Consider the following 11,419-nt stretch of genomic DNA (forward strand, 5'->3'; position numbering starts at 1 on the left):
TTATGATTCTACTGCCCAAAGTGTTATTGTTACTGTTTGAGTTTTGCTGCTTTAGAAGTTTGACAGTTACAACTGTTTACTGAGATTTGAGACCTTTCCACACAACTTGTGCAGTACTCCCGTATCTTCACTCTTCAGTCTTACAATTTGCCTCCACAGATGATATTTTCATGTATTATTGAAATGTGCATTTCATAAGCAGACACGAATAAAGTACTTACCAGTTAATATACCATTTCAGACCCTTTCATCTGTGAAATTATTAACTTTATTATTATCTTCCATTTGGCAGATACTTCAAACATTTTATCATAACTTCTCTGCCTTGTATTATTTCTGTTCCGCAGTGTGAGATAACCTTTCTATGGACTCCTTTTCCTGAAAAATATAGTAATTACTCACTGTGCTGAATTACACACTTTTTTAAAAGGCCTTCTGCAAGGTCTTGAGAAGGAAAATGGATAAATTCCATTCTTTTTCATACCTGATATGCAAATAATTTCATGATACAGTAGGTAAAGAATGATACTATTTCACATTTTTACTTTTATTTTCCTCAGAATTTAGAACCCTTACGAAATAGAGCTAAGTGTATTTAGTTATTCTTGCATCTACAGTGCATTGCACATAGTTGCCAGCAATTTACAGATTGACAAAATGAACCACACAGATGGCAGAGGTAAGTTCCCAGAAAGACTTAATATAAGGGGAAGAATTTTCTTGCTTTCTTTGTTGTAAAAGACCACACCCTGGGTTTTGGCATAAGTGTTAGGAAAAGGATGAAGAGTGTGTGGGGAATGATATGGCCTGTGGAGGTGTAGTGAGGCCTGGAGGTGTGGGGGGTGCCTCTGGATGATCCATGTTGGGAATCCCTTCCACATACATGACCGGCCACACCAGGGTATAGTACATAAAACAGTTTACTCAGGTCATGGGGGAGTTAAGAGGGTAGTAGAGGCAGAGAGAAGAGAGGAGTCGAGTCTTGCCATGAACACGTGGAGAGGGAGGGAGGGTAAGAGTACAAGAGCAAGAGAAGAAGGAGGGGGCAAGCAGCCCCTTTTAGAGGTTCAGGTCATTGAGGTGTAGCATACCTGGCTGTTGCCATGTAACTGAGGGGTGGGGTTTACCGAATCCCAACAATCTTGCCTTAAAAACCATGATGATAGTTTTCAAACCATTTGTAAAATTGATGTCAGAAGAATTTGCAAAGATGTTTGATAAATACCAAAATGCTCTTTTAATGATTAGACAAGGTATGGATTTTTAAGGTATAATTTTTCTTTTTTTTTTAAACGACTTTATTTTGCAAAACAAAGATAAATGTACAGATTTTAAACATTTTTTGCTTAAAATTATACATTTTTGTCAGTACTGTTTTTTCAGACATTAAAATAAATTTTACATAAAACCATGTGAATATGTTTTTTAGTCAGTACTTGATTTTTTTCAAGGGCTTGACAGTATGCATTGAAAACCTACTAGTTGCAATAAGCGTAAAGTACATGCAAAACAAAACGCAACATGGAAATAGTCAAAGTCTTCTTGTTTTGTGAATATATGTATGTTTTTTGCTTTCTTTATTTCTTGGACTTCATACAGTCTGTGAGTTGTTTCTGGGGGAGTGCAAGCCTCTGGGGTTAGCATCCCACTATCAGTGACTGCATATTATGTCTGTTCTTTTGTGACTGGGTTATCTCACTCAGGATGATCTTCTCTAGATGCAGCCATTTTCTTAAGAATTTGGTTAAGTCATTGTTTCTGGTGGCTAAGTAGTATTCCATTGTGTATATGTACCACAATTTTTGTATCCATTCGTCTTCTGAAGGACATCTGGGTTCCTTCCAGCTTCTGGCTATTATAAATAGAGCCGCTATGAACATTGTGGTGCATATATCTTTGTTGTGTATTAAAGTGTCTCTGGGGTATATGCCCAGAAGTGGAATAGCTGGGTCTTCAGGTAGTACTATATCCAATTTTCTGAGGTATCGCCAGACAGATTTCCAGAGTGGTTGTATTGGCTTGCAACCCCACCAACAGTGGAGAAGTGTTCCTCTTTCTCCGCAGCCTCGCCAGATTCTGCTGTCATCTGAGTTTTGGATCTTGGCCAATCTGACTGGTGTGAGGTGGAATTTTAGGGTTGTTTTGATTTGCATTTCCCTGATGGCTAAGGATGTCGAGCACTTCCTCAGATGTTTCTCGGCCATTCGGTGTTCCTCAGCTGAAAATGATTTGTTTAGCTCTGTACCCCATTTTTTAATAGGGTTATTTGATTCTCTGGTGTCTAGCTTTTTGAGTTCCTTGTACACCTTGGATATTAGGCCTCTATCTGATGTGGTGTTGGTAAAGATCTTTTCCCATTTTGTTGGTTGCCGTTTTGTTTTCTTGACGATGTCCTTAGCCTTACAGAAACTTTGCAATCTCATTAAGTCCCATTTGTTAATCTATGACCTTAGAGCTTGAGCCATTGGTGTTTTGTTCAGGAAATTTTCTCCTGTGCCTATGTGTTCTAAGGTTTTCCCTACTTTCTCATCTAATAGTTCCAGTGTATCTGGTTTAATGTGGAGATCTTTAATCCACTTACACTTGAGCTTTGTACAAGGAGATAAGAACGGGTCTATTTTCATTCTTTTGCATGTTGAGTGCCAGTTGGACCAGCACCATTTGTTGAATAGGCTGTCCTTTTTCCATTGAATGTTTACTGCTCCTTTGTCAAAAATCAGGTGACCATATACATGAGGGCTCATTTCTGGATCTTCTATTCTATTCCATTGATCCACTTGCCTATTTCTGTACCAGTACCATGCAGTTTTCAGCACAATTGCCTTGTAATATAGCTTGAGGTCAGGAATAGTGATTCCCGCAGATGTTTTTTTGTTGTTGAGGATGGATTTCGCTATTCTAGGTCTTTTGTTATTCCATATGAAATTGCACATTGATATTTCCAATTCCATGAAGAACTGGGTTGGAATTTTGATGGGGATTGCATTGAATCTGTAGATTGCTTTTGGTTGGATGGCCATTTTTAAGATGTTGATCTTTCCAATCCATGAGCATGGGAGATCTTTCCATTTTCTGAGATCCTCCTCAATTTCTTTCTTTAGAGGTTTGAAGTTCTTGTCATACAGGTCCTTCAGTTCCTTAGTTAGAGTCACACCAAGGTATTTCATAGTTTTTGTAACTATTGTGAAGGGTACCTTTTCCCTAATTTCTTTCTCCACATGTTTGTCCTTTGAGTATAGGAAGGCTACTGATTTGTTTGAGTTAATTTTGTATCCGGCCACTTTGCTGAACTTGTTTATCAGCTGTAGGAGTTCTCTGGTGGAATTTTTGGGGTCACTCAAGTACACTATCATGTCATCGGCAAAGAGTGATGTTTTTATCTCTTCCTTTATGATTTGTATCCCCTTGATCTCCTTTTGCTGTCTAATTGTTCCAGCCAGGACTTCCAGTACTATGTTGAATAGGTAGGGAGAGAGTGGGCAGCCTTGTCGAGTCCCTGATTTTAGTGGGATGGCTTCAAGTTTCTTGCCATTAAGTTTGATGTTGGCTGTTGGTTTGCTGTATATTGCTTTTATTATGTTTAAATATGGGCCTTGGATTCCTGTTCTTTCCAGGACTTTTAACATGAAGGCGTGTTGGATTTTGTCGAATGCTTTCTCAGCGTGTAGTGAGATGACCATGTGATTTTGGTCTTTAAGTTTGTTTATATGGTGGATTACATTGATGGATTTCCTTATGTTAAACCATCCCTGCATCCCAGGGATGAAGCCTACTTGGTCATGATGAATGATGGTTTTGATGTGTTCTTGGATTCGGTTTGCAAGTATTTTGTTGAGTATTTTTGCATCAATGTTCATAAGTGAGATTGGTCTGAAGTTCTCTTTCCTTGTAGGGTCTTTGTGTGGCTTACGTACGAGGGTTATTGTAGCCTCAAAAAATGAGTTGGGTAATATTCCGTCTGATTCTATCTTTTGGAATAGTTTGGCGAATATTGGTGTTATATCCCCAATAAATGTCTGATAAAATTCTGCACTGAACCCATCTGGACCTGGGCTTTTTTTGGTTGGGAGGCTTTTGATGACTTCTTCTATTTCTTTAGGTGTTATAGGGTTATTTAGATGGCTTACTTGGTCCTGGTTAAACTTTGGGACCTTGTATCTGTCTAGGAATTCGTCCATTTCCTCCAGATTTTCCAATTTTGTGGAGTATAAGTTTTTGTAGTAGGATCTGATGATTTCTTGAATTTCCTTAGTTTCAGTTGTTATGTCACCACTTTCCTTTCTGATTTTGTTAATTTGGATACTCTCTCTTTGCCCTTTAGTTAGCCTGGCTAGTGGTTTATCAATCTTATTGATTTTCTCAAAGAACCAAGTCTTTGTTTTGTTGATTTTTTCAATGGTTTTTTTTTTTGTTTCTATTTGGTCTATTTCTGCCCTAATTTTGATTATTTCTTGCTGTCTACTCTTTTTGGGTATATCTGCTTCCTTTTGTTCTAGGGCTTTTAGCTGTGCTGTCAGGTTGCTGATGTGAGCTCTCTCCAGTTTCTTCTTGGAAGCACTTAGGGCAATGAGTTTTCCTCTCAATACTGCTTTCATTGCATCCCATAGGTTTGGGTATGTTGTGTTATCATTTTCGTTGAATTCTAGAAAGTCCTTAATTTCTTTCTTTATTTCTTCTTTGACCCTGCTATCCTTTAACAGAGCGTTGTTTAGTTTCCATGTGTATGTGGGCATTTTGTTGTCGTTGTTGTTGTTAAAGACCAGCCGTAGACCATGGTGATCTTAGAGGATGCATGGGAGTATTTCAATCTTCTTATATCGATGAAGGCTCGTTCTGTGTCCAATCATGTGTTCAATTTTCGAGAAGGTGCCATGGGGTGGTGAGAAGAAGGTGTATTCTTTTACTTTAGGATAGTATGTTCTGTATATATCTATTAATTCTAGTTGGTTCAAAGTCTCTGCTAGTTTTGCAGTGTCCTTGTTCAGTTTCTGTTTCCCTGATCTGTCCATTGGTGAGAGTGGGGTGTTAAAGTCTCCCACTATTATTGTGTGGGGTGAAATGTATTTTTTGAGCTTTAGTAGAGTTTCTTTTATGAATGTGGGTGATTTTTTATTTGGAGAATGTATGTTAAGAATTGAGAGTTCCTCCTGACACATTTCCCCGGTAATGAGTAAAAAGTGTCGTTCTTTATCTTTTTTGATAGCTTTTGGTTGGAAGTTTACTTTATTCTATATTAGAATAGCCACTCCAGCTTGCTTCTTGGAGCTGTGTGCTTGGAAGTTTTTTCCCACCCTTTTACTCTGAGATAGTGTCTGTCTCTGTCTCTGTCTCTGAGATGAGTTTCCTGTATGCAGCAAAAGGCTGGATTTTGTTTATATATCCAGTCTGATAGTCTATGTCTCTTTATTGGGGAGTTGAGACCATTTATGTTAATAGATATCAAGGAATAATTGTTTCTGTTTCCTGCCATTTTTGCTTTTTTGGGTTGAGTTGTGTCTGTGTTTTTTTCTTCTTTTAGTTTTCTTGTTTAGGAGTTTTCTTCTTCTCACTAGGCTGTATTTTCCCTCCTTGTATTGGGTTTTCCACCTATAATTCGTTGTAGTGCTGGGTTTGTGGTCAGATATTTTGTGAATTTTGATTTGTCTTGAAATATCTTTGTCTCTCCATCGATTGTGATTGATAGTTTTGCTGGGTATAGCAGCTTGGGCTGGCACTTGTGCTCTCTTAAGGAGTGCATGATGTCTGTCCAGGCTCTTCTAGCTTTCATAGTCTCTGTTGAGAAATCGGGTGTGAGTCTGATTGGTCTGCCTTTATATGTTACCTGACCTTTTTCCCTTACTGCTTTTAGTATTCTTTCTTTACTTTGGGCACTTGATGTTTTTACTATTATGTGTTGGGAGGTATTTCTTTTCTGGTCCAACCTATTTGGAGTTCTGAAGGCTTCTTTTATGCTCGTGGTCATCTCATTCTTGAGGGTAGGGAAGTTTTCTTCTATGATTTTGTTGAAGATATTTACTGTGCCTCTTAGTTGATACTCTTCTCCCTCTTCTATTCCTATTATCCTTAGGTTCGGTCTTCTCATTGTGTCTTGTATTTCCTGGACATTTTGGGTTAGGAGCTTTTTGTTTTTTGCATCTTCTCTGGCTGTTTTGTCTATGTTTGCAATGTTGTCTTCTGCCCCCGAGATTCTCTCCTCGATCTCTTGTAATCTGTTGGAAATGCTTGCTTCTGTGACTCCTGATTTCTTTTTTTGGTGTTCTGACTCTAGGGTTATCTCTTTTAGCGTTTTCTTTATTGTGTCAATTTCTGTTTTAATTTCCCTCTTCCTTCCTATATTTCTTTGGTTCTGTTTTCCTCTCATTCTTTGAGTTCTTTGAGTGTTTTTCTTGTTTCTTCTTTAAAAGCTTCTGAATCTTTTTGCTTTTCCTCCCTTTCTTGTTTAAGTAACTCTATCAGTGTCTTGAGGCATGATTTCAGGTCTGTGTCTTCTTTTTCTGAAGTGTTTGGAATTCCGATGTTTGCTACTATGGGAGAGCTGGGTTCTGGTGTTGCTAGATTGTCTTGGTTTCCTTGGGATATACCCTTTCTCTTTCCTCTTGCCATTTTGTTGTCAGTGATATGTTCTTGCCTTTCCCTTGTATCTGGTCTGTGTCCCTGGTACACTTTCCGTGTGTACTCCGCAGAGATCTCTCTACTCCCCGGCAGCCCAGGTTCTGGGTGGCAGCTGGGCCAGGCTCCGTTCTGCGTACTGAAGTCGCCTCCGGTTGGGCACAGACATTCCTAAGATCTGTTCCCTGTCACTGGATCGGGGAGAACAGGGCAGGTCAGGGCAGGGGGTGCCCTTTCCTTGTGCACTCCGCAGAGATCCCTCTGCTTTCCACAAGCCTAGGTCTCCCACACACCAGTTGCTTAGCCTGTACAAGCCGCCTTTCCGGCTGGCAGTTGGCCCAGGCTCTGCTCTGTGTCCTGAAGTCGTCTCCGGGTGGGAACAGAAGTTCCTAAGATCTGTTCCCGGTCACTGGATCGGGGAGGACAGGGCAGATCAGGGCAGGGGGTGCTCTTTCCGTGTGCACTCCGCAGAGATCCCTCTGCTCCCCAGCAGCCTAGGTCTCCCACTCACCAATTGCTCAGCCTGTACGAGCCGCCTTTCTGGCTGGCAGTTGGGCCAGCTTAAGGTAAAATTTTTCATCTGCAATAATAACAACACTTCATGTTGAATACCTTTGTAAAATTTATTTTCTTTTGAACATTGTAAGGTAGATCTTACACTGACAATAAGATATTCTACTCTAGGAATATGTTGTCTAATACACTGGCAGTCTGAATCATGGGTTACTGTTTGGGCATATTTATCTGCTCTACACAGACTTGCTATAAGTAACATGTACTAACTTACAGAGTGTGAAAAACAAGATATTTCAGGCTTTCACATTACATTTTGAGAATACTGTCAGAACTGGGCTAAATATATTTCATATATAAATTTATATTTATATGGCATATAAATATATATCAGTTTTCCAATAATGTGGCCAGTCGTAATTATATAGGACATTATTTAATGAATCTGTAAGTAAATATATTTTTAAAATTAAACAGTATTACTTTCTTCCCATGAACTGCATATGCTTTTGTGTAAGTCAAGGTTTATCTAGCTAAAATGCAAGATCAATAAAGAATAGTGGATTAAAAGAGGTGAGATATGTGTATTAACTTGAATGCCTAAAATACAATGAGCTGTTAGTAAAATGTACTGTGCAACTAAGTGTACTTCTGTTATAAGCAGAATAGATTGAGTCTAAATTTACACTCTATGGTTTATAATTCCCTAAATTCTAGCAAATTATAAAGATTAGTGTAGATTCAGCAGCCTTAGTCATTTTTAATGTGATTAAATAGCATTGATCTGTCTTAGCTATTGAGAAACTCATAAGCAAAGTAGATTGAGTCTAAATTTACACCTTATGGTTTATAATTCTCTGAATCCGAGCAAATTCTAAAGATTAGTGTAGGATCAGCAGCCTTAGTCATTGTTGAAAGTTATTAGATAATATGGATCTGTCTTTACTATTGAGGAAGTCATTCAATGAAGGGAGAATCACTTGTTTGGTGTTTTCTTTCTTAAAACTCAATATTGCTCAACCCTAAAAAAAATACAGGAACAAATTTAGGGGAAAACAAACTGAGAAAGAGGAAGCATCAAAGACAATGGCTACTTCTCACTTTTCTTTACTATTGAGTCCTTGACTAAAGGAGTTGTGTGAGCATCTATTTGTTTTATTTGCATTTCTAGAGCTGAGGAGCCAACCCATGACCTTGTGCTTGCTAGGCAAGCACTGTACCTCTGAACTAAGTCCCTGTGTGAGCATTTTAGGAAAGAGTGAGTAACTTGGAAGCTGTGCTTTACTCACAGCTAATATCTGCTCTGATCCATTGGACTGCCTTCATCCATTTCTCCTGACTTCTCTCCTGTTCTCAGTCAACCTCCATCCCCCCCCCCCTTATCTCACAACCTCTGCAATCACCAGAAAGCTCAGTCACTCTCCAAAATCCTCAAGTCACCATCACAGGTGGACCCTTGATTCTGTGTTTTCTCTACATGAGAGCACACACACACACACACACACACACACACACACACACACACACACACACACAGCTACCTACCTATCTACCTACCTTCCTACCTACCTACCTAAGTTACTCTGCTTTCTGCCTCTAGCTCACCAATATATACAGCAACAGCCACCGTTTCCTGGTCAGATGGCAATCTCTGGTTACAAGATGATGTAAACCACATTCCTTTGGAGACTGTCACTATCTTGGGGAATCCTTCATTCAAGGGCACTGAGAGTCTGCAGAGGTCCACCACCTCCCATACCCCATGCACTGCCTAGGTCTTAAGTCACAGCTGGTGGAGGGAGAGTCCTCTAAGAGCCTCCAAGACACAAGCCTGCCAGTGCTTTCGAATTATCCATCCCGACCAAGCTGCCTGGAGGCATCTGTTCTGATGCAACCAAGAGAGCTCTATCCAGGCAGGCCTGCTCTGAGGTCTCAGAGGTGCAAAGCCCGGAACACCAAAACAATACCTTTACTGCCACCCTGCATATTGTTGTCTCATCCACCAAAACACAAGGCCTAGAGAGAACTATTCCCCTGCAAGGCACCTAGGACCTTTGTACACACTTACTCAGCCTAGCTACTCCCTGGGGATATAGCCTTAAGGGTTGCCACTATATCCAAACCTGTCCTTCCCAGACAACACTGACCTTAAGGAAACAAGAACTGCTACACTCAGAACCCTTGCTGTATCTGCTTCAAGGCCCTCGGGGCCTAAGTTCCTAAACCCAGGACAGATAAAAATTAAAGAGACTAAGAGACACACAAAGTGGGAGGAAGGAGAGATAAGGTAAAGGAAAGACTGAGAGATACAATGGACTTCTGGTCCTCTAAGATCCAAGACTGTGGATCTGTTAATTCGATAAGCATCTGTGTTTCTCCAGCAAATCCCTGGACAGGACAGAGACAGGAAGGCCAGGTGTCATTTTACCCTTCACCCTGGCTGATATCCCAGGATGTTAGGGAATGTGTACTAGTCAGGAGAAGCCAGGAGTTGTATGCTGCCTGCTTGGGTGTGAGGAATCACAGCCAGGAGGCCATCAAGGCAACAGTCCTGGGTGGTACCCTAGCAGCCCAACCTGTTTTGAACCCCTTTGGGATTATGGAAGACTCAGCCTGTGTCTACTCAGATTCCAGCAGCCACATCTCGGCTTAGGCTCCCTGCTCACTTGGTACACACAATGAGGTGACTTGAATCTGATGATGGTGTACCACCACCTCCCATCCACCCACAGACCACTTTGGGGTTCCGGAGACTTGGGAGTATTCCTCACAGGTCTGGGTCCCTACTCTTCGGCTAGAGATAACCCTGAACATAGAAAGGGGTTGAGGTGGGATTTAGGTCGGCAGGGGACATATCTGTCCAGGAGAACTAGCTGCCTTGCCCTGAGATATTAGACATCCCAGAAGCTGGGTAGCCTGTTCCGAACCCTGTCTTTTTGTGTTTAACACTGGGAGGTGGGGGTTGGGAGGGCTGTCTGGAATGGTGAATGCTCCGGAGCCTCAAGGACAACATAGGGGACCTAGAAATGTCTGGTATACAGGTACAGGCTGAACAAGTTCCCCAAGAGCACCCAGAGGCAGGCGTTGGTACAGATCGCTGTGTAGGTTGATCTCAGTGTTGACCCTGTCCAACCTAAGATGTCTGCCAGCTCTGGTGGTATCTCTCTGTACACCAGTATTCAAGAAGCAGAAGAAGAATCACAATAATGTTGAGGCTAGCCTTGTCTACAACAGTGAAGTACAATAAAGCCTGGGCTACATAAGGAGACCTTATCTCACAACATGAGAGACAACAGGACCTGTTAACATCTTGCAATTTTTGTCTCCATTAAAAGGGGATAAAGATCTCTGAAGCCATCCCATCTCTCTGAATGCAGTTACCTTGAGGTCAGCACTGAAGTTGTTGATCTTTTGCCAGCCTGAGTTTTCCAGAGAAGGCCCTAGAAACTCGGGGAGCAGAATCCCAGGAACAAGACATGAGGATTGAACAGGGCACCATCACGGTAGCATCAGAAGAGAAGTCAGAAGTGGCAATGCAGTGGAATGAGGATGTGATGAATGTGGAGCTGAAGCCTGCGGGTGAAGAACTGGACATGTAGGAGGCTAGTGGAGGAGTGAGGGAGTCGCAGGAGAAGTAAGGGCCTTGGCACGTAAGCAGAGATCTTCACACGAACCTGCTGGAGGACATCCAGGTAGAACTGTACACTGTTTATGCTCAGGCAGACAGGGACTTCCAACATCTGGAGCAGAAGTTTGGGCAGATGCGGCAACACTCTTTGGAATGAAGGAATTACATCATTCAGAATATCTCAGACTTCTGGATGACTGCCTTCAGGAACCACCTTCAGTTATCTGCCATGATTAGGGGTCAGGATGCAGAGATGTTAAGGTCCATAACCAATCTGGAGGTGAAGGAACTGAGACATCCTAAGACAGAATGCAAATTCAAATTCTTTTTTCAAAGAAACCCCTACTTCAGAAACAAGCTGATTGTCAAGGAATATGAAGTGAGATCATCTGTTCGAGTGGTGTCTCTTTCCACTCCAATCATATCACAGAGGGGTATGAGCCCCAGTCGTTTATTCGCAGAAACCAAGACTTTCTCTGCAGATTCTTCACCTAGTTCTCAGACCATAGCCTTCCAGAATCTGATAGAATCCCTGAGATTATCAAAGAGGACCCGTGGCTAAACCCATTGCAATACTACCTGTCTCCTGAAGGAATCCTTAGACCCAGATGTAGCCCATTAAGGGATCCTATGGAGATTCTCAGGCCTTTTGGCTTCCAGTCAGATTAA

At 41.3% G+C, this 11,419-nt stretch overlaps 1 pseudogene across 1 annotated transcript; it reads left to right on the forward strand.

Annotated features, from left to right (window-relative positions):
• The first annotated feature begins 657 nt into the window (after positions 1 to 657).
• Positions 658 to 11,419, forward strand: LOC308415080 (testis-specific Y-encoded-like protein 1; annotated as a pseudogene). The gene is made up of 2 exons: positions 658 to 679; positions 10,555 to 11,419. The product of its transcript is annotated as a testis-specific Y-encoded-like protein 1 (transcript).

This window comes from Micromys minutus, assembly GCF_963924665.1.
Source record: "Micromys minutus genome assembly, chromosome: X".
Classification (NCBI taxonomy): domain Eukaryota; kingdom Metazoa; phylum Chordata; class Mammalia; order Rodentia; family Muridae; genus Micromys; species Micromys minutus.